At 41.4% G+C, this 24,472-nt stretch overlaps 1 protein-coding gene across 11 annotated transcripts in view; it reads left to right on the top strand.

Moving 5' to 3' along the window:
* Positions 1 to 24,472, top strand: part of TLN2 (talin 2) — a 496,539-nt gene that overhangs the window by 235,495 nt on the left and 236,572 nt on the right. For 2 of the 11 annotated variants that reach the window (XM_027553839.1, XM_027553836.1), the window contains one exon: positions 20,391 to 20,474. The exons of the other annotated variants lie outside the window; for them this stretch is intronic. The gene's annotated coding sequence lies outside the window, so the exon portion shown is untranslated. The remainder of the gene's footprint in view (positions 1 to 20,390; positions 20,475 to 24,472) is intronic. 11 annotated transcript variants of the gene reach the window in all.

Here is a 24,472-nt window from a genome sequence, read left to right as displayed (position 1 = left end):
TGTCTGTGTATTACAGACATACAGAACAGTATATCTGTCTGCCTGTCTGTCTTGAAAACCTGCCTGTCTATCTTGAAAACTGACACTTGTGCTTTAAATTCCAGTGTAACACCATGGGGTTCCTTCTAGTTTCCCTTTGTTCTGAGCACCATGGTACCCCCTCCCATACCCATTACTGGCACGTGTTTTGTTCTTTCACACCTAATGAGTTTAAGGCCGAATTTTTCAGAAAGGAAAGGGTGAGTGGTATGATTGCATCTTACGATCACATGTATAATGTATTATGTCACTTTAGGATAGGCTGATATTGAATGAAATAATGTCATTTGCAACAACATGGATGGACCCTGGAGATTATCATACTAAGCGAAATAAGTCAGAGAAAGATAAATATCATATTTCATTCATACGTGGAAGCTAATTTTTTTAAAAAAATGAAAGAAATGCACTTATTTACAAAACAGAAACAGGCTTATAGATATCGAAAACAAACTTATGGTTACCAAGGGGGAATATGGTGGGGCTGGGGGAAGGAATAAATCAGAACCTTGGGATGAACACACAGATACACTATTATATATAAGATACATAACCAACAAGGACCTACTGCATATCACATGGAACTCTACTCAGAATCCTGGGATGACCTATATGAGAAAAGAATCTGAAAAAGAATGAAAGTATATATATCTATAGCTGAATCTCTTTGCTGTACAAATGAAACTGACACAACATTCTAAATCAACTATTCTCTAAAAAACGATAGGCTGATATTAAAATATTTATAAAGCCTCCTTGTTTTTTCATAATTTGAAATAACGCAAGTATCATCCAGTTTAAGGACAGATTAAAGTTTCAAAGCTGTTGAGTCCCAGGAAATGAAAACTGACTTTATGCTATTGATTTGTGGCAGTGCCATGCTATCTGGTAAACAGAGCACTCACTGTTGTTTTTTAGATCGGGTGTAAATGGTGGGGCTTGCCAAGTGTGCCAGACCCTCAGGAGTATGTCCCTGCCTGGTAGACTCACCCTCGTGGAGGTGTGTGCCTCTCTTGATAAACATTGAGTCCCTGGAGAGCGTGGATCAGGTCCGAGTTTCTCATCACTGTCACCAGAGTTTGGCATATATGAAGTGAGTGGTGAATGTTTGTGTTTGACCACATGCTACCAACTGGCTGCCCACTGTAATGTTCTTGCCCCCTTTTCTTCAGTCTCTCTGCCATGACTTTCCTTCCTACAGGAAGCCTTCCAGACCTTCACTAACCAGAGGGATCATTCTTGCAAGAGTTTCTGGAGGCTCTGGAGAGTTTTTATAACCTAGTAACTAAACATCAGCTTTGGAGTCAAACAGAGCTGCACTGGATTCCTGACTCTACCACTTACCAGCTACATGGGTAGATGCAAGTAGCGAAACTCTCCCCAATCCGTTTAATGATCTATAACATGGAGGTGAGCAATGCCTGCCTCATGTGATTCTGCGTAGGAGTAAAGGAGGCAGCATTTTGGGAGGACTTGACGTGTGGCTGCACTTAGTGTGAGCAAAGGTGCTGGTGGTGAATAGCTAGTGACCGGCCTGGAGTGCGTCATGGTTGTTTCCGGGGCATAGGCACTTTCCCCAAGTGCATGATAAACTGCAGCCTGGCATAGAGACCCCCCTTCTGTTTCTGCCTTCTTTTTTAAACAAATATTTATTTATTTTCAGTTGTGCTGGGTCTTTGTTGCTGTGCACAGGCTTTCTCTAGTTGTGGTGAGCCGCTCTTTGTTGTGGGGCATGGCGTCTCATTTCGTGACTTCTCTTGTTGCAGAGCACAGGCTCTAGGCCCACAGGCTTAAGTAGTTGCAGCTCATGGGCTCAGTAATCATGGTTCAGGGACCAGTTACTCCGTGACATGTGGAATCTTCCTGGACCAGGGATCAAACCCATGTCCCTTACGCTGGCAGGCAGATTCTTATCCACTGTACCACCAGGAAAGTCCCTGTTTCCTACTTCTTGTTTGTGTCTAACTACTGCCTAACGTCCTATCCCCCAACCCCAGCAGCATGCTGTGCACTCAGTAGGTATTAAAAATCCAATTTGTCATCGAACAATCCTCCTTCTCTTGAAGACCCTTTTACCCGGAGTTAATCTCTGTAGTAGAACTGTTTCCTTTTGTTGTGTCAGTACTGGGGAGATGCTGATTATTTTTTCTAACCTTTCTTTTCCTTTTGATGATGAATCAAAATTCTCTATCACATGGTCGATATCACAGTCTGCCGCTGCTAGAAAGGGCCGTTTTCCTTGCTTTCTCTTTAATGCAGCTACTGTCCTCAATCCCTGCTGGACTCCTAGGCTCTCCTTAGACAAAGAAGTGGCTGTACAATTACCCTCTGTTTTCACCCATTAGAATAATGGCTACAAATGCCAGGAAGTTCTTAAAATACAACACATTGCTGACCTGGTTATCTTCCAGCCCTGGGTCTTTATGGTCAGGCCTTTCAGTAACAGGACAGCAGTCTGACACACAGTGGCTAATGAGTCTGTCTGCTCAGGAGGTTTTATTTCTTTTTTTCTTCTTTGCACCAGAAAAGCACTGTTACAAAGTAAGCCATGTTCCTTGAAATAATACTTTCTCACAGCTTAGGACCAACTTTTGCATTTACTCAGTGAGGTGCTGGACTGAATTAATCAATATCCACTCTGTCATTGCTGTGCTGATTTTATATTATGTAGAAATGTTGGTATTGTAAGAATTGAGCATTTGTTCTGCTCAAAATAATATTCCAGGGCTTCTTTCTCAATCTGTTCCTGAAAGACTTGAAATCAGTTGTTTCTGAGGTAGAACTGAAAAGAAATATTAGGAATCATTCATAGCTTTGTAAAATAAAAAACTGAGGGGCTTTCCTGGTGGTCCAGTGGCTAAGACACCATACTTGCAATGCAGGGGGCCTGGGTTCGATCCCTAGTCAGGGAGCTAGATCCCACATGCCACAACTAAAGATCTTGCATGCCACAACTAAGACCCAGCACAGCTAAATAAATAAGTACTAAAAAAGATGAATAGCCAACGTTCAGGAATGTGTAGATGATAGCTAGGGATTCCGGGATACAGATAGTAGTTAAGAGCTAAAGCTCAGTGCTCAGATTTCTGAGTTCAGATTCTGACTCTGCCATTCATTAGCTCTGTGATCATGTATAATTTATTTGTTGTCTTTTCCCCATACTTAAATCACTTATAAGATGGGTTTAATGGTTTAACTTTAGTCCTTGGCTTATTAGGGCTTTCTAGGTGGCAGTGGCACCCCACTCCAGTACTTTTTGCCTGGAAAATCCCGTGGATGGAGGAGCCTGGTGGGCTGCCGTCTATGGGGTTGCACAGAGTCGGACACGACTGAGCAACTTCACTTTCACTTTTCACTTTCATGCATTGGAGAAGGAAATGGCAACCCACTCCAGTGTTCTTGCCTGGAGAATCCCAGGGACGGGGGAGCCTGGTGGGCTGCCGTCTCTGGGGTCGCACAGAGTCGGATACGACTGAAGCGACTTAGCAGCAGCAGCAGCAGCAGGTGGCAGTAGCAGTAAAGAACCCGCTTGCCAGTGCAGGAGATGTAAGAGACACAGGTTCAGTCACTGGGTCAGGAAGATCCTGGAGAGGAGGGCATGGCAACCCATGTTAGTATTCTTGCCTGGAGCATCCCATGGACAGAGGAGCCTGGTGGGCTATAGTCCATAGGGGTCTCAAAGATTTGAACACGACTGAAGTGACTTAGCACGCACACACACTTAGCTTTGTCGGGTCATAGAGTATTTACAAGATGGAATGCATAGAATCAAGCATGTGGTAAACACTCAATAGATGTATATTGTTATCAATGTACTTTTTTTTTCATTATCATCTGTGTTATAGGGAGAGGGTAGAAATTAAAAATTCCCACTCATAATTAATTAGGATGGTCACCTAATACTCTAATGCCTTAAAAGTAGACTCAGCTGTGTATAGTGTGTGTTTCATAAACAAGGGATCCCGTGTCCTACAAAACATACATACAGCTGACATGGAGCAGGCGGGACTCATACACATTAAGGGTAGGAATGTGAAATGGTACAACTCTTTGTAAAACATTTGGCAGGTTTCTTCAGCTTCCCATGTCTTATGCTCTAGTTTTTTAAAATCTCTATCAATTCCTATAAATGTTATTGTCATGTATAGTATCAATTATGATCTAGCTTTTTAAAATCAAATAAAAATTTGCCCAGCATCACTTTTTGAACAAACATAGCACCTATCATATGTCCTAGACATTCTACTCCTTTGGATTCACCCAAGAGAAATACGTAGGCTATGTTCTTACAAAGACTTGTACACAGATGTCACAGGCCGGGCAGTAGACACATGCACCCAGTACTGTCAACTCCCAAATTGAAAATGAACCAAATGTCCGTCCATGTGTGAAGAGATCAGGTGGTGGTGTTTAGTCACTAAGTTGTGTCCACCTATTTTGTGACTCCTTGGACTGTAGCCTGTTAGGCTCCTCTGTCCATGGATTTCCCAGGCAAGGAGATTAGAGTGGGTTGCCCTTTCCTTCTCCAGTGGATCTTCCAGACCCAGAGATCGAACCTGCATCTCCTGCACTGGCAGATGGATTCTTTACAACTGAGCCACCAGGGAAGCCCAGATATTTAAGTATACAAATACATAATAAATACGACTGACTTGAACAGGTTTCAGAACAGACAGACTCGTGTCGGCACACTACTCCGTAGTGGGTATAGCCACCAAAGAGTAACTTTGAGTCAAGAGTTAAGTTGATTATGAGAATGTCTACTGTATATGCACATTGTAGGAAATCAAAACATGGCAAACTATAAATCATTTACAAACCAGAATTTGAAGATAATAAAATTTATTATTAAATAATTTAAAATAAATTTAGGAAGATTTTCTTTTCGTCTTTGTGCAGTATGAATGTGTAATTTGTAATAGTTTTTATCATGGTTATGAAAGGAGTGAAAAATGTTCTCAAACCTAAAAACTGCTTATCTTTATTTATCTCCTTTAAATATCTACAAAGGAAGTTAGCAGTCTAAAGAATGTGACCGCCATATTTATAATCTTTCAATACTATGGCCATACTGTCTGTGCCCCTAAATTGTACCTCCTGTAGAGAGAAGTGTGTATTTCACTGTATTTCCTGCCAACTTGATGAGTGTTCAGATACCTCCTAACATGATAGTTAGAGAATGTCTTATTTGGATTTGTACTTTAAACATGTTATTAAGGATGAACTTTCCCCCCATTTTATTTCCTTCCCATTTTTTTGTTTTTAAATTTGTTACTGTTCTTTAACCATTTTGCATTAGGGTATTTGTTTTTTTTCTTAATTATTTTTTGCCAGCCCTAGCTGGTATCTCTCAGATAGGTAGTAATACTCTGTCAGCATATTTTCAAAGTTGATTACTTATCTTCTGGGTTTATTTTATAATGTTTTTACTATTTATATTGTGAAATCACTTTGTGATTTCTTCTCTTGTGTTGTTTTTACTTAGAAAGACCTTGCCATTCCGACTGAGATAAATTGCATAGATCTTTCTGTTTTATGTTTTCTTTTTTAAAAAAATCTAACTTTTAATTGATGTAAATTTTATGGCCTACAGTATGAAGTATGATCTTTTTTTTTTTTTTCAAATTAAACAATTTTCATAGCACCACTTTTTAAGTACTGTTTGCTCATGGAATTTTGGTGACACTTTTATCACATATGAACATTATATCGTGTCTAATTTATCTGTGAGTCTTCTACCACTGTGAGGATGTAGTTATTTCAACTTTATTGTCATTTTAGAATCTGGTGAGTAAGTTTTCATTTTTTTGCAACATTTTTTACTGCTTTCACTATGATTTTTCTCAAAATAACTGTTCTAGATAGATGCAGTCAAAGCTCTTAAGGGGTGTGGCAAGTTTCTCCCCAGTCTTCATCTTATATAGGGAATTTCATAGGGAATCTTGTGTGCTGCTACTACTAAGTCGCTTCAGTCATGTCTGACTCTGCGGCCCTATGGACCGTAGCCCCGCAGGCTCGTCCATCTATGGGATTCTCCAGGCAAGAATACTGGAGTGGGTTGCATTTCCTCCTCCAGGGGATCTTCCTGACCCAGGGATCAAACTCATGTCTCTTATTATCATCTCCTGCATTGGCGGGTGGGTTCTTAACCACTAGCGCCACAGGGAATTTCACAGGGAATCTTGTGTGAGTCTGAGGCTTTTGCTATCTCCCCAGAACATTTGTTTCTTAAATTCTTAACATGATTATACTCTAGTCGTGTCCAACTCTTTGCAACCCCACGGCCGGTAGCCTGCCAGGCTCCTCTGTCCGTGGAATTCTCCAGGCAAGAATCCTGGAGGGGGTAGCCACCGGTACACTTCAGTAATTAAGGTGCTTTTGCTATTGCCTTTTCATCTAGTTTCTGGATTGTCTCATTAATCTCATTTTCTTCAGTTCAGTTCAGTTGCTCAGTTGTGTCCGACTCTTCGCGACCCCATGAATCGCAGCATGCCAGGCCTCCCTTTCCATCACCAACTCCTGGAGTTCACTCAGACTCACATCCATTGAGTCAGTGATGCCATCCAGCCATCTCATCCTCTGTCGTCCCCTTCTCCTCATGCCCCCCATCCCTCCCAGCATCAGAGTCTTTTCCAATGAGTCAACCCTTTGCATGAGGTGGCCAAAGTACTGGAGTTTCAGCTTCAGCATCATTCCCTCCAAAGAAACCCCAGGGCTGATCTCCTTCAGAATGGACTGGTTGGATCTTCTTGCAGTCCAAGAGACTCTCAAGAGTCTTCTCTAACACCACAGTTCAAAAGCATCAATTCTTCGGCATTCAGCCTTCTTCACAGTCCAACTCTCACATCCATACATGACCACAGGAAAAACCATAGCCTTGACTAGACGAACCTTTGTTGGCAAAATAATGTCTCTGCTTTTGAATATGCTATGTAGGTTGGTCATAACTTTCCTTCCAAGGAGTAAGCGTCTTTTAATTTCATGGCTGTAGTCACCATTTGCAGTGATTTTGGAGCCCCAAAAAATAAAGTCTGACACTGTTTCCACTGTTTCCCCATCTATTTCCCATGAAGTGATGGGACTCATTTTCTTAGAAAGCACTTAATAAATAATGACTTTTTCAGAAGAGCAGTGCAGAAGTGACATGTTCCTCTCTGTGGCCTGTATGGCCCGTGCCATCTGGACTGGGTCTGGCAGGTGAGAAGGTGTCACCCCAGTGTGCATCTTCAGGAAGGTTTTAAAGTTTTTGTTGTTGTTTTATGTAGACCATTTCTCAAGTCTTTATTGAATTTGTTACAAGATTGCTTCTGTTTTATGTTTTGGTTTTTTTTAGCTACCCAACCAGGGATCAAACCCACACTCTCCTGCATTGGAAGGCAAAGTCTTAGCCGCAGAAGAGTCCCCTCAGGAAGGTTTTTTAACCTAAGAGGACAAGGCTGTGGTATGCCACATGCCCATAAAATGTCCTGACTGGAGTTGGGATTTAACTGTAAGGCTTCATGGGCTCAGATTGTTTGGACTGTGAGTTTATACATCACAGTGCACAGGCATTCTCTGGAGTGAGGTCAGCGCCTTACTTCCATCCTGTCAGCTTTATGAATGTAAAGGAAACAGTGCAGCGGCTGCAACGTGTCCAGGCAGAAGGCAGAAGTTAGCCCGGCCGAGCCTACTTGCTGCATCTGAGTTAGGCTGAGTGCAGGGCTCCTCCTGACGCTGTTGGCAGTGATGCGATGGCCATCCTTGATGTGCTGTCCCTCGAGGGCCATCCTTTGAAGGCCTCTCGGCGATCACTTCCTGGTGTTGGCTTCACAGTCTGCTGTCTCTCCCTGAGCTGAGTGACGCCAGCGCTTCACCTCCCTGATCTAATATGCTGAGGTATCCACTTACCATCGATTGCACATTTATAAAGAGCTGTTAGCAGAGTTGCAGAGAGAAGAAACACAACTGAAACAGAAGCAGGAGACACACTCGCTGCTCTGCCTTTGTCACGCCTCTGTGAGCAGCCTGGCGTGGGCTGTCACACCTGAGTCCCGGAGGCCGCCTGGCACGGCCATGGCCCTCGAAGCCTCCTCACACCTCTGACTGCTGAACTGTTTGAAGTGCCTGTCACTCTGAGTGGTGCTCCTTTGAGGTTTCTGTTCATTGCGGTTTTAGCAACATCTAAATCAGGGGCATAGAGGAGGGAGAAAGATTGTAGTGCTGAAGATGTAAAGGAAGAAATGTATACCTTTTGCTATCGAGTGAAAACAGATGCTGTCGCATTTAAAGTATGGACTAGGAAGCAGGCTTTGTCATCAGCCGGATGAAAAGTCCTTTCTTAAAGGAGAATCGTAAAGGAGGTTGATGATCCATGCTGGTTCATCTCTCCGTTGTTGTTTAAGATACACATTTCCTCCTTCAGTAACAGCAGAGAGGGTCATAGTCACCCAAGACCGGGCAAACAGTTCTACAGAGTTTCATTGAATTTGAACTGGAATTTGAACGTTTTCTCCTATTCCTTTATTCCACCTTTTGTTTAGATACTCTGATAGGTCTATGTCCGTCTTCATCAATGATTTCCTGGTACAAGATTTGAAAAGTTTTCCTTTTTTTTTTAATTTCCTGCTTACTGACATTTTTTTTTTTCAGATATATTCAGACATGTACATAGATTATCACATTCCTGCATACTTTTTTTTTTTTTGGCACGCAGCATGTGGGATCTTAGTTCCCCAGCCAGGGGTCGAACCCCCATCCTCTGCAGTGTAAGCATGAAGTCTTAATCACTAGACCACCAGGGAAGTCTTGGGAAAGTTTTTATTCCATTCTTCTCATCCCTCTTTCCAGTCTTCCCTGCTACTCCCAGGGCACAAAGGGAGGCTCTCAGACATTGGAACCTGTTACTGTGAGGTGATTACTGAGACCATGGACCCTAGTGTTGACGGAAGACCCTATAGGAACTCCCAGCTAGAGGACTGGGAGTGACTGTTCCGAACTGGTTGTGTATTAAAATACTCCCATGTGCTCTAAAGAGGGGCTCAGAGGCAGACTCTCCCACTGTAGCCAGGGTACTGGCTCGCCAGGACTGCATGTTGAAGGCAGCCCACGTCTCTGTCCACCTGCAGGAGGAACCAGGGAGAGCAGCAAGCTTGGAGAATTAGTCATTCAACAGTCTTCCTCTTGGAAACACTTTTATGGTACAATGAAGGTGGTTATTCCTGAAAACTGGAGAGCTTGCAATGGTGAAGGAGTTTCCTGAAGCTTCCTAGATTGTTTCTCCTGATGTGTTAGTTTTCAGAGTGAAATGTAATGCTGAAGATGTTGAACACCTTTTCCAGCTTTATATGTAGAGAATAAAGTTTCAGTTAGAAAATATGCATTGTTAAAATGACTTCTATTCTAAAGTTTCTATTAATCCTACAAGTTAGACTCACAGCATAGAAGCTAGTTTAGAGGATTGAACAACTGTGCTTTTTAATTTTTGCAGAGCAACTTGGAGAAGCAAAGGAAGCATTTCTAACTGGCCTATACTGTGCTGTGCTTTCTTTTTCCAAGTTTGGATTAAGTTATGTTGCTTGGATGCTGAGATGTTTGATTCTTAGATGAGGGTAGCAATGAGTCTAGGTGAGAGTGTGGTGTGTATTGTCCACAGTCTTCCTTGGGTTGGAGGCGGAGAAGGAAGCAGAGCTGCAGTGTTTTTCTTCCCCCTGAAAAATGTCATATAATTTCCACATTTGGCTCTGACGACACAGCTCTCTATCCCCTTAAAGAAGAGTGAGAGAGAAGTATGGAAGCTCTTGGTGTGGGCTTACTCATAGTTGTGGCTTTTCTTAGCTTAACTTCAGTTTATCTCCTTCGATGAGTCACTCACATACCCTATTATCCAGCTCTAATGGCTTTAAATATAGTCTTTGTTTTCCTATTTCTGCAGAACGTGTCTTTATTAATGTATTTCTTTATTTGGCTGCATCGGGTCTTATTTGTGCCATGCAGGGGCTTCTGCTGTGGTGCTCAGACTCTCTAGTTGTGGTGTCAGCTTGGTTGCTCCACGGCATGTAGGATCTTAGTTCATTGACCAGGGATCAAACCCTTGTCCCCTGCATTATAAACCAGATTCTTAACCATTGGACCACCAGGGAAGTCCCAGAAAGTATTATTTTTATATCAAGCTAATCCTTGCCATAGGAGTCCAACTGGACTTTTCATTAATAACTGTAGTGGGTTGAATAATATCCCCTCCAAATTCATGTCTACCTGAAACCCCAGTATGGGACCCAGTTTGGAAATATTCAGTGTAGATACAATTGCTTAAAGATAGAGGTGTGATTGTACTGGGTTAATCTGATGACTGGCATCCTTATATAAAGAGAGGACACAGAGAGATACACAGAGAAGGGTGACTTATGTGGAGATGGAACCTTCGGAAAGCTCCAAGAAATAAGGAGTGATTCTCCCTAGAGTCAGCTTGGGCTTTCCTGGTGACTCAGATGGTAAAGAATCTGCCTGAAATGCAGGAGATCCAGGCTTCTACCCACTCCAATATTCTTCCCTGGAAAAATCCATGGATAGAGGAGCTTGGCAGGCTGTATGTATAGTCCATAGGGTTGCAAAGAGTGGGACACCACTGTGCAAATAACACTCCCTAGAGTCATCCTGAAGAGGGTGACCCGCCAGAGACTCTTGATTCCAGACCTCTGGCTTCTGTAGCTATAAGAAAATAAAGTCCGGTTGTTTGAAGACACCCATTGTATGGTAATTGTGAAGAGTCAGACACTGAAGTGACTGAGCCCACATGCATGCACATGGCAGCTCTAGGGAATTAATGTAACAGCCACTACAAAATGGCATAGTTTGAAGGCCATCCTCTTACTGACCTTCAGCTTGAGGTGCTGTGAGGTGAGCAAGGTTTTAAATTGTGATTATACTCAGTGTTTATACTCAGTGCAGTGAAATTTTCCATGTGCAGGAAGCTGCTGTGTCTGGTAAGCCTTCCATTTTAATTTGGTCAATGTGTTGTAAAAGGCGACTTACTGGAATCCTGTGCCACTTGAAGGAGCTCCCGTGGACTTTTTAAATCTTAATTTGTAGGAAGTGGTCTGTGGGGCTAGATGGCTGTTGCCTTTGCTATTCCACCACGGTGATTTTTCAAATTCCTTAAACCTGCTTGTGTAGCAGCTGGGACTTAAGGAATAAGAAATCGATTGTGTCTCTTACAGATGTATTTGTTCACACCTTCAGTGCTCAAGGCCTGGGGTTGGGGTGTCAACAAACAAGATGGAAACGCTACAAAGGATGCAAGATTGCCCTCTGTGACGGGATCCTCTTGAATGTCCACTGGGAAGCACAGCATTGGGAGCACAATCTGCTGCCCCACATGTTATCATCAGGAGAAAGGGAAGTCGATATGCAGTTACTGAAAACAGTGTCTTTGAAGGGAGTTGTGACTCTTGATCAATAGAGATAAAAATGCAGCATCTTGAGGACATTGATTCAGCCTCCCTGTGTGTGGTACCCCTAGGCCCGTATTCCCAAGTGTGTTCTGGAAGCATAAATCAAGGTGAGTCAAGTCCTCAGGCTGCGGAACTCGATTGTGCAGCAGTAATATGTTCCCCTGGAGTGGTGATGGAAGTGGCAAAGTGTCTGAGAAACATCCCCAAGAGCCTGCAGCCTTGCACTTCCACGTGATGTTCTTTGGCTTGATTTCTTGCAACAGGAGCCCTCTCATTTGCTCTGAAGGGCTCCCTGACCATTAAGAATTGGCCCAATGGAAAAGTCTCTCTTACTTTCATTATCAGATGCTCAAAAGGAAGGGCGAACTCCAGAGATTTCCCCACACAGAATTTCTAGTGATCCTACTAAGAGAGCCTCCCAACTCAGACAAGCTCAGGACATGAAGCCAATTTGGATTGGAAAATCACTCTGCTAGCTTTAGATGTCATGTATGCACATTTACGAAAACCTGGCTGCTCTCCAGAAGAAAGCATTTGCTGTCATCCTTCCCGGGAGGTGCTCCACATGAGCCAAGCTTTTCTGGAACTGACAGGGCTAAGTGCTAGAAGGGGTGGAGAGCAAAGGGAAGGATAATAATGTCTTTCTAATATGAACTCTACTGGGCATTACTTACTCAATTTAGTCTTTAGGGTGTTCCTGTGGTTTGTAGACGTTTCTTAATGTGAAAATGATTTTTAGTCTTAATTTGGAAATTGAGGACCACAAAGTTAAAATGATTCACTCCAGGTTATACAGTTAAGTAATTATTAATAGTAGAGACTTCTTTTGGGAGCACAGAAGAAAAGAAATAGGAAAAGTATAAGTGAGTATGTATATGTATGTGTAAATACAGGGACATTTTTTTACTGATGATTTCTGATTTCAACTATTTAATTGCAACTTAGGAAGGACTCTTTCTGGTCTAGAAGGATGCAACAGGCTCCATTCAGTCTAAGGTGTAAGGTGAAGACTGCAGAGTGATATATTGTACCCATACTTATTAAGCATGTACCCCTTCCATGCACAAAAGGATGCAGAGAAAGCCCCAGCTTCTTGTTCTTCCCTTGGACCATGCAATTAAATGCAGTTAATCTGCATTAAACAATGCAGATTAAATAACATAGAATTAAATAATCTATAATTGTGTCTACTAAGGAATTTTATATATTCTGTTCTTCATTTAAAAGAAAACAGACAAGTAGCGTTTTGTAATTTGTTTTACACACATGCTCATGAGTTTTTATTTAATATATGAATTGATTTTTTGTGTGTGTCAGTGATAAAAGGGACAAAACCTTAGCCCTGCACTGTGTCATGGAAAATCCAACTTTATCTTAATGAAAGGAGATGGACTTTGGGTTTCTCTCGGGCCAGTTCTCTACCCTTAATAACCCCATAAGCTGTTCACATGACATCCATCACTGCCTAGACCGATGGCTCAGAGGCCATCGATGTTGCTCATTGTCTTGGTCTGTGTACCCTGCGCAGCTGGCCCTTAGCGCCAGCCAGTCTTCCTTACCCTAGCTGACAGTGCTAATCAGGATGATCAATATGACCTCCCCTCCTCATGGCACATCACTAAGTGGATTTTCTTTACTTAATATCCATACGGAGTGACTGTTTGAATGGACAGTGGAGATTTTAGCAAGCCCTCTGCTAATAAACCTGTGCTACAGTAGAAAGGAATTAAACATGACCATACCAGTGGGAGCAGAGCTGTTTGGGAAAGGGGGTCCCAAACCAGGTGAGTTTAGGTAAATAGTCTAGCATTTTAGAATTTCTTTCCATGTGTTTTTCCACAACTAAGCATGAAGGGGGCTAATGGTTTGAACCTATGTGGAAAATCATTTGTTCTATTTTCCTCGAAAATCTCAGAGCTTTAAGTCAAAGGAAAAGTGAGCACCTCTTGTATAGTTCATCCAGGGATCTAGTGATGGTTCTGTTTACCAAAACCAAGTATGAATTTGTGAATGAGTTTTTGCTGACTGTGTTGATAAGATAGCAGTCATAAGCTCATTCTGTAGTTCATGCATGAAATACATTTATAGAATGTAAATGTATCTTACCTTAAATTTAAATCATAGCTAATCCATGCCAGCACAAGCTGAGGTCACTGTGCAGTATAGGTAGTCAGCTCTATGGCTACTGCTAATATGAATGTGGACAGGAATTCAAAGTGTAAGTTGTCTTCTAAGACTTTACTTCTTAGTGAGTTGACTGTTATCATTAGGCAGTTTTTCATTTGACATAAGACCTTTGATTTGTTTTTTTTTTTTTTTTTTGTAAGTTCATGTATTTCATTTGGGGCTGGAGATAAGGCTGAAAAGAGTAAAGTATGTGGGGACGTGTTTGCATTCATAAGAACTGTTGATTGGCCATTTCATTGAACAGGGACCCATCAAGTTCACTACTCTTGTTAGAGCTACCCTTAATTGGTTTTTTGGCTTGCGGTATTATTATTTTTCCTTTGCTGTCAACTGTATGATGGCTGAGGTCCAGGATTTCCACCGTTCCCCTAAATACAGAGGAGAGTTGAGGGATTTGATATATCTTCAGGGCCCAAGAATATATGTTAAGGGTCCTACTCCAAATGGTTTCACAGTAAAGCTATGAGTTTTCTACTCAGAAGTAATACATTGCCTCTGGTTTTCAGTGGCTGGTTTAACATTCCTTAGATCCAGGAAGATTTACACCATTGAACCGCCAATGCTTGCTCTTTGCAAATGGTCACTTTTCCATGTTTGTTCCCAAGTTTGAAAAACTTAGTGTTAGATAGTTTCTGATGGATTTAAAAGTTACTGTGACACTCAGGAAATTCTTTGCTTCTCACCAGATAGAGTAAGCCACCTCTGCCCTTCTGAGCAAATCTTCTTGTCTGTAGCCCCAAGAAAGGGTGTGGAGTGTTTTGATCCTGGAGAACCTAGAAGTGGGAAGGTCTCAAATGACACAGGGCATGGGAGAGTGCTATTTTGTAGCTTAGGCTCAGAAATTGGGCTGTCGAAAGGTGTAAGATTTTCTCTTTGGAGGGCAGAGAGAGGGGAAAAAAAAAAAACAAACAACTATCACAGTAATGAGGGAAAAACCAAAGAAATGGAAAAGCTTTGACAGTTTTCTTCTGCTGCTTTGTCAGATTGTCTTCAAGAGCTTAGAGTACTGACTTAATCCCTTAACAATCCTGTGTGTTATGTCAAAAGTGTGTGGTTGTGTGTGTGCATGTCTGTGTATGTACAGTTACATAATAAGCATAAGTACATGATGGAGTAAAGGCAAGAAGACAGCTTACTTTTTATTTTATTTTTTTTTAAAACGTAAGTATGAAAGCTAAAAACACCACATTAATGTGACATCTGTTGACCAAATAGGAAAAAAGCATCACAAGTAAGCAAGATCAGGCCTGTCTTAATTAGAAGTTGTTGCCTGGGACAGCTGGAGCATGGTGACCAGAAAATTGTTTGTACCAGTAACATCTAGATGACTTGTTTTTCCTGCCACCTAAGGGAAGTGTTGTTGGGCTTTGGGGATAACTGGAAGATGCAGGAGTGTGTCTTGTCAATGTGCTGGTCATCAAGGCTGATGTGGGAGTATTGGGGGTAGTAGCAGGAGGATCCAACTGCAGATAGCATTGCTTGCATCCTGCAAACCATCCAGAACTCTGGGGCTTGGCTTTGCTAGCCAACATGCATATAAGCCTTCAGACTGTAACTCAGGTCTCTGACCTACTTTTCTGGTTGCGCCTGCCTAAGCGAACCCATTAGGAGAACTCTTCCTAGTTGGAACCGTGCTGATCACAACTAAAACCTTTCAAAGCATAGGGTTGTAGTAGAGCCCCCTACATTGGGTATGGTTGGGCTTTGGTGGCTGCAGTGTGAGTTGGGGATATTTCACTGTCAGAGATCATAATTGGGTGAAAGGGAAGTGGACGTAGGCAGTGGTTAAGTCTAAGAGTCTGAGAAAATGCCTTTTGCCATGAGCTGGTCTTTAGCATCCGTTCTGTTAGTACGCGGTGGTGAGCCAAGAGGAAGTCACCAACTGCTGGGAACAGCTAGGCTCCTGTGCCCTGGCAAGGGCAGGGAGAGGACAGGAACTGCCACAGCATATGTTCAGGGGATTAAGAGGGAGCATGGGCTGAAGCTGATGGGCAAGGAGGAATCTTAAATGGAGCCAGTTGTCTTTTTATTCCATAAGATTCTTCTTTCAGATCCAGGCAATCTGGGCTTCCGTGTCACCAGCCTGGCTTGTGGACTGCACTCTGGTGATGTTATTTTGCTGGAGAAAGCAGAGATGAGTGAGCAGATGGGAATGGATGCTGGACGATTATGGGCTGCTCCTGTGTGATTGTGCAGCACAGGGAGTCAGGGGATGTGGAGGCTATAGGGAGGATAGGTCTGCATTCCCCATAAAATCCATTCTCATTCTTTTCTGAAAGGTGAGCAGAGTCCACATTCTCCCATGTGCCACAAGGCGAGTTGGACAGCATGTGTCTTCCTACAGCTCTCAACCTCAAACCATTCCTCCTAATGATTTTTTGAGCATTTGGGTGATAGCACAGAAGGGTACGTGTGAGATGTTAGCACTTGTAAATACACATAAGACATTTTAATAGGAGCTGATCATGCATTTGAAGCTTTCAAAATTACTGATATTCAGATTTTCAGAGTGATAGTTCTACCTTGTATCTGCTAGAATTGTGTTCTGTAGCTTATGAAAATATGAACGATTATTTTTGTTGATTGTCATCCATTTGAACAAACAAAAACATAAAAAATAGGGGTTTGCTGCTGCTGCTAAGTCGCTTCAGTCATGTCCGACTCTGTGCGAACCCATAGATGGCAGCCCACCAGGCTCCCCCGTCCCTGGGATTCTCCAGGCAAGAACACTGGAGTGGGTTGCCATTTCCTTCTCCGAAATAGGAGTTTATTGTTCTCCTTTGCTGGAGTAATAACATAAATAGCTTACTGACATCATCCTAAATAGGTCTCTTGCCCTAAGAAATCTGCAGTCAAAAGCCCAGGTCAAAGCACTATTGACTGAGGTGTAGGAAAAAAACAAATGTACTCACTACTGGCTTTTAAAATTTTCTTTTCTAATTTCAAATCCTGAGTCTTTTGAGATAAATGAACTCAAGGATCCAAGACTGACATTAGCTTTCTCCCTGATAGGGGTGAGCCAACAGGAATGATGTGCACCCAGACGTATGGCATTAGATGCTGGCAGTCCACTCTTAAGATCACCACTTATTACATAAGAGGAAAGTGGGAATCAAATTGATAAATGCCTTGTCCAAGGACACTCAGCTCTTTGAGGCCTGTATATTGCTATGCTATATGGGAAGTTACAAAGCAGAGCTTTAAGTTGGACCAGGTGTCTGTGGTTACTAGTGTGAAGTTGACATATAGGTGAAACTAAAGATGTCACGAGTCATGTTTGGTACTGAATGCTGGACATAGAGGGGAAAAAAGCTTGAGTGTGGGATGAGGACAGATATTAGTGTTTTTCCTCTTGGCAGATGTTCAGTTATATTAACATAAGTATTTTAAACCCTTCCCTACTAAAATAGAACTGTGTGTTTATTATTTTGAGGGTTGAAAGGAAGGACTAAGGTAAGTGCTGGTGGTTAAAGAAGCAAGGAACGACTTGCTTTATGCCTGCTTATTCCAGCCACGCCTTTATTACACATGCCTTTTAAAATTTCATCATCACCAAAGGCTAATGCAGTGCTAGTAGGTAGACCATTTTGTTTCTTGGCAAAAGAGAATTCTTAAGGGGCTGATCCATTCTCTTGGATGTGCAGAAAGATTTGATATTAAATTCTCTACCCTGCCAAAGGCAGAATGATATAGAATCATATCCCAGATACCTCAGTCGCTTTCATCATGAGGAGCCTTAATAGATATTTCCCATTCTGTCTTGCTGTCTCTTTGTCCCTCCTGATGGAGGGAGTTGGTGAATTTTGGGAACCAGCCAAAGAGGGAATTAGGTAAGCTAAGTCTTCATTTCTGCTATTAACTTGTATTCATAGAATAATATTTAATAGCTGCAGTTATCCTTGAGATAAGTGAAGAGGTTCGTCATGCGGAGAATCATATTGTGAAACATTGATTTGTGCTTTTTAGAGGCTAACACAGAAATTGAACTGCTGTGTGTCAGAGGCATTATTTTAAAAATAGAGCCATACTGAATGCATGCTAAGGGTTTTGTCTCTTAGCTGTACCAGAATTACCTCTACTTATTTGCGTTTAAAAAATTGGTTATAACATCATTACAGTATCATTGTGCAGTACATGAATTTTCTTTGCCTTTTCTAATTTATCCAGCATTGGGTTCTTTAAGAAACCATCTTGTAAAAACTTCCAGAATGAATGATTCTTATTTTCAGCTTGCTGGTTTTGTCTTCTCAGTTCTTTCCAGGTAGGGGTTGTGTTGTTTGCTCTGCCTTGTCATGTGGAGTTTTGAAGCACTGGAATTTCTTCATTCATTAAGATTCTGGTTGAACTATGACTTGAGTTTCCAATAGGGAAAATTATGAACAGGATGAAATCACACATGGACTGTCAATATGGAAAGTGGATGTTCTCCTTTTCTATAGTTCCGATACAGAATCAGAACTTCATCATTGTACTAGCGACCTAAGATTCTTTGCATTGAGAAACTGAAGATTAACAGTGATGTTAATTGTTAGTCATTGCTCTATTTAAACCTCATGCTGCAGTTATTTAGTCTTGGTAAGAAGCTGAGGGCTATAATTTTCATTCTTCTTTACTAATAACTCACTGTATAATTCTGGCATAAGATTAAATGATCGTAGTTTTGAAACTGTTCTTACACCCGCCAAGGCTTCCTTGGCGTTTTAAAGGAACAACTTCAGGTTCTACTTCATGGTTTTCCTGGAGGGCCTTGTACAGGCAAAATCCCAATTAGACAGTGCCATTGCAACAGGAGCAAAAGTTGAAATAATATTATCACTTAAAACATTGTATACAGTAGAATCTTTAAGAAACATTTGTTGAATTAAATGGATTTATTGTTAAGTATGTCTGAGTTATAGTGGAGACCATATTGCTTTCTCTAACCTTCTCTTAAAACAGAGACATTTTTCAAAGGAAGGTCTGGATATTAAGTCTTGATAATTAATCCTCATAATTAAGATCTAGAATTAGAAGAAAGTTTGGATGTTTCTGTATACCAAGTATGGGGAAAGACAGTCTGACAGTAAATGGAAAATTGAGCCTTCTTTTCATAAAGCCTTATTCATCAGAGCTAAGTAGATGTTAAGTGATGGAGGAGGTCTCCTATTTCAAGGAGACATCTTGAGAGGACTTTTAATTTGGAAGCTGCTAGGAGGACCCATCTACTCACTAAAGCAAAAAGTTGCTTGTAGCTTATAGGATCAGAGCAGGGAGTTCTGGGTGGCCTTGCAGCAGTCAGTCATGTGATAATCATATTCAGCTACATTTTGCTCTACTCCAATAATTTCCTATCCTGCTAACCTGCTGCTGCTGCTGCTGCTAAGTCGCTTCAGTCACGTCCGACTCTGTGTGACCCCATAGACGGCAGCCCGCCAGGCTCCCCCGTCCCTGGGAATCTCCAGGCAAGAACACTGGAGTGGGTTGCCATTTCCTTCTCCAATGCATGAAGGTGAAAAGTGAAAGTGAAGTTGCTGAGTCTAGTCCTACTCTTAGTGACCCCATGGACTGCGGCCCACCAGGCTCCTCCATCCATGGGATTTTCCAGGCAAGAGTACTGGAGTGGGGTGCCATTGCCTTCTCCTGGTGACTTACCTATTTGGTGGTGAAACTATCAATTTTCCACTTTTTGTATCAGTCCTTATGCTGGTAGACCAAAACTTAGGTAGGTATCATCTAGGCTCCATCACTTCCTTGGTGTCACCAATTTTATGTGGTCCCTGGATGGCGTAGGTCAGATAATCATTTTTTGTCTGCTGCATAATGGATTATCATAAATGGTGAGCCCATCTCTGTGTGAGATGTAACTTCAATGTCACTCGTACATGACACTTTCCAAGACTGTCCAGCTTCAAAGGTGATTCTTCTTTTCTGTGTGATTCAGAGAGGAACTCTGAGCCGAGCATCAGAAGGTATCTCAGTGATAACCTGTTATTTTTGTTTTTAAAATTTCTTATTTCTGGCCTGTCTTTCTCCATGGGTATCTATTAGTTTTATGGATGGCTTTCTCTCTAATGAGGCACTTTCTGAAGTTTTCTTGACGTTCTCAGGTAGGTCCCTGTGAGGCTAAGCCATGAGCTATCAGAGGGAGACAGTTTTCTTTTGATTGCAAGTGCCTGGCTGAGAGCAGCTCTTATGAAACATTTGTTCCCTTGAGAATGATGGGTATATTGATCTTATGTATTTTCTACTCATCTTCCTACATATTTCTAAACATGGTTTTGAATACATTTTCCTTTTTTTCCACTTTCTTTGTGTTTGTGAGACCCAATAAAAGGCAAATATTAAGCTATTTTAAAAATTTAAAGACTCAGTTAAACCAAGTTCTAATCCATTTAAGCCTTGAAAAAATCTCTTTTGAATACATGAACATTTATTCTAAAGGTAATTGAAGATGCAGAGGCCATTTTAATACCTTCTTCCCATCATTCTCTATTTAGAGAATCTCTTCTATCTGTGTCTTCAAAATCAGGAAATTTTCTTTCCTTTTTTTTTTTGTTTATTTGATGAAATGGTTGTCCACTGTCTAATACTCAATAAAAAAGTTAAAGAGTTGTTGGAATGGTTATCAACAAGATTATAAAATCTTGTTTTTACGAAATCCTTGTGCCCCTGTTTGAATATTTCACCAGCCCTGTTGATGTGAGCAAATAGGATATATCTCCTAAAAGGAATTTTACCCCTTTTTTTCCTCCAAAGGCTTACATAATTGAACTACTTCACTCATTGAAATTGAACTACTTCCTGGAAAACCAGCGTTATTTCACAAGCTTAGCCATTAGGGTAAGTGACTGTGAGTTACATATATTTATATGTATACTATACCTTAGGGGCTAGCAGTGTGCAGGGTATATTACTGTTATCCATTAATTTTATTTATTTTGTTGGTTTCACATGGTATCCCTTAAAAGTGAAGTCTTTTTACTTGGCTGGTCATTGGAAAATCACAGAGCACTGAGCTTCACCTCAATGCTTGAAATACTGGATTTCTACAATTACTGAAGGTGATTTCAGACTCTTCAGGAAAAATTCAGTTGCTGTCTTCTCTTCTTATTCATAAGTTAATTTTGGACTTGGAAATAGCTATTCTTTCTCCCTACGTCCACTATTCAGTGAAAGTTAGAAGAAAGCTATTTCTTAGTTTTAAAAGCTGATAGGGAAGAAGTGAAATTGGACTCCTACCTCATACCATATATAAAAAATTAGCTCAAAGTAGATCAAAGGTCCAAATGTAAGACGTAAAACTATAAAACTCTTAGAAGAAAGCATTGGTGTAATGCTTTATGACCTTGAATCAGGAAACAGCTTCTTAACTATTATACCATTAGCACAAGCAACAAAAGAAAAACAAGTAATAAACTGAACTACATATGGCCAGTAGGCACATGAAAAGATGCCCAGCATCACTAATTATTAGAGAAATCTAAATGAAAACTGTAAGGTACTACCTCACACTGGTCAGAATGGCCATCATTAAAAAGTCTATAAGGAGAGGGTGTGGAGCATAAGGGACCCTCCTATGCTGTTGGGAATGTAAGTTGGTACATCAACTGTGGAAGACAGTGTGGAAGTTCTTCAGAAAACTAAAAATAAATTTACCATATGATCCAGCAATCACACTCCTGGGCATATACCCAGATAAAACTATAAGTCAAAAAGATACATGCATCCTTATGTTCATAGCAGCACTGTTCATAATAGTCGAGATACAGAAACAACCTAAATGTCCATCGACACGTGAATGAACAAAGACGATGTGGTACGGATATATGATGGAATACTACTCGGCCATCAAAAGGAGCGAAATAATGCCGTTTGCAGCACCAGCAGGCAAGCAGAGATGATCATACTAAGTGAAGGGAAGTTAGAAAGAGAACGACAGATACCCTATGAGATCACTTACATGGGGCATCTAAAATATGGCACAGGTGAACCTATCTACAAAACAGAAACAAATTCTCAGACAGAGAGACCGGACTTGTGCTTGCTAAAACGGGGGCAGTAACAGGAGGAAGGGACTGGGAGTTTGGGGTTAGCAGCTGTAAACTATTGTATATAGGATGGTTAAACAGTAAGGTTCTGCTGTATAGCACAGGGATATTCAATATGTCCTAAATCAAAATGGAAAAAATATAAAAAGGACTGTCTATATATGTGTAACGGAGTCACTTTCTACAGCAGAGATTGGCACAACATTGTAAATCAACTGTGCTTCAATAAAAAATATATATATCTAAAAAATTATATATATATGTATATATATAAAGGGGCTTCCCCTGTGGCTCAGCTGGTAAAGAATCCGCCTGCAACGCAGGAGACCTGGGTTTGCTCCCTGGGTTGCGAAGATCCCCTGGAGAAGGGAAAGGCTACCCACTCTAGTATTTTGGTCTAGAGAATTCCATGGACTGTATAGTCCATGGGGTCGCAAAGAGTCGGACATGACTGAGCGACTTTCACTTTCGTATGTATAAAGAAGTCAGATAGTCCAACAATAAAAAGGCAAATAATCCAGTTTTTAAAATGGAGTAAAGCTTTATCATAAGGAAGGCTGTGCCCCAAAGGATTGATGCTTTTGAGCTGTGGTGTTGGAGAAGACTCTTGAGAGTCCTTTAGACTGCAAGGAGATCAAACCAGTCAATCCTAAAGGAAATCAGTCCTGAATATTCATTGGAAGGACTGATGCTAAAGCTGAAGCTCCGGTACTTTGGCCACTTGATCTGAAGAGCTGACTCATTAGAAAAGACTGATGCTGGCAACGACTGGAGGCAGGAGGAGAAGGGCACGACAGAGGATGAGGTGGTTGGATGGCATCACTGACTCCTTGGACATGAGTTTGAGCAAGCTCCAGGAGATGGTGAAGGACTAAGAAGCCTGGCGTGCTGCAGTCTGTGGGATCGCAAAGAGTCATACGTGACTGAGCAACTGAACAACAGCAAAAGGTTTAGAATAACTGTTTCTCCAAAGAAGATAAACAGGTGGTCAATAATCACATGAAAATGTTCTCAGCATCATTAGTCATCCGGGAGATGCAAATCAAAACCACGGTAAGATAGCACTTTAACTGTTAGAATGGCTATGATCGAAAAGACAGTAAGTGTTGGGGAGAACATGTAGAATCCTCATTCATGTCTGGTGAGGAATGTAAATGGTGCGGCTGATTCAGAATAGCAGGCAGTTTCTCAAAAAATTAAACAAAGAATTATGTTTAGATATATACCTAGGTATATACAGTTCTAGGTATAGACCCAAGAAAAGAGAATTTTGAGAATTTTATCTAAGAGGAAAAAAAATTTTTATAAGATTTCATTATTTTAAGAGAACTTTTAGATTTACAATATAAAATTGAGAAGAAAGTATAGAAAGTCCCCATATATCCCCTGCTTCCACATATGCAAAACCTCCCCAATTATCAACATCACTCAACAGAGTAAAAGAAGAAAAAAAGGTTTTAAACCAAGGATGAATCTATATTGACCCCAAATCTATTATCAAAGTTCATAGTTTACCTAAAGATTCACTCTTGATGTGGTACATTCAATGGGTTTGGACAAATGCATATAGGGACACCTATTCATCCTTATAATATGATACACAGTTGCTTTCACTGCCCTAAAAATCCTCTGAGCTCTACTTAACTCCACCCCTAACCCCCAAATCACTGATCTTTTTATTGTTTCCATAGTTCTGCATTTTCCAGAACGTCACATAGTTGAAAGTACACATTACATAGCCTTTTCAGATAGGTTTCTTTCATTCTGTAATATGCATTTAAGGTTTCCCCATGTCCTTTCCTGGCTTGATAGCTCATATTTTTTTTTTTTTTTTTTACCACTGAGTAATACCCTCTCCAGTATTCTTGACTAGAGAATCCCATGGACAGAGGAGCCTAGTGTGCTTCAGTCCATGGCATCACAAAGAATTGGACACAGCTGAGCACACACACACACTACTCCTTTGTCTAGAGGTACCACAGTTTATTAATTCATTCACCTATTGAAGGACGGGCTTCCCTCATAGCTCAGTCGGTAAAGAATCTGCATGCAATGCAGGCGACCTGGGTTTGATTCCTCATTTGAGAAGATCCCCTGGAGCAGGAAATGGCAACCTACTCCAGTATTCTTGCCTGAAGAATCCCATGGATGGAGAAGCCTGGCAGACTACAGTCCATGGGGTCGCAAGAGCTGGACACAACTTAGCAACTAAACCACATTGAAAGATAGCTTGATTGCCTCCAAGTTTTGACAGTTATGAATAAAGCTTCTATAAACATCCATGTGCAGGTTTTTATATGGACATAAATTTTCAGCTCCTTTGGATAAATACCAAGGAGTACAGTTACTGGATTGTATGGTAAGAGATCATCACATTCTCTCCCAAAGTGGCTGTTTTATTTTGCATTCCCAGTAGCAATGGATGAGAGTTATTGTTGCCCCATATGCTCACCAACAGCGTTTGGTATTGTCAGTGTTCCAGATTTTGGCTACCCTAATAGGCATATCAGAGAAGGCAATGGCACCCCACTCCAGTACTCTTGCCTAGAAAATCCCATGGACAGAGGAGCCTGGTAGGCTGCAGTCCATGGGGTCGCGAAGAGTAGGACACGACTGAGTGACTTCATTTTCACTTTTCACTTTCATGCATTGGAGAAGGAAATGGCAACCCACTCCAGTGTTCTTGCCTGGAGAATCCCAGGGACGGGAGAGCCTGGTGGGCTGCCGTCTATGGGGTCGCACAGAGTCGGACACGACTGAAGCGACTTAGCAGCAGCAGCAGAAATAGGC

Source organism: Bos indicus x Bos taurus, chromosome 10 (genome assembly GCF_003369695.1).
Source record: "Bos indicus x Bos taurus breed Angus x Brahman F1 hybrid chromosome 10, Bos_hybrid_MaternalHap_v2.0, whole genome shotgun sequence".
Lineage (NCBI taxonomy): Eukaryota > Metazoa > Chordata > Mammalia > Artiodactyla > Bovidae > Bos > Bos indicus x Bos taurus.
Note: the sequence above shows the minus strand (reverse complement) of the source record. Positions and strands in the feature narration are given on the sequence as shown.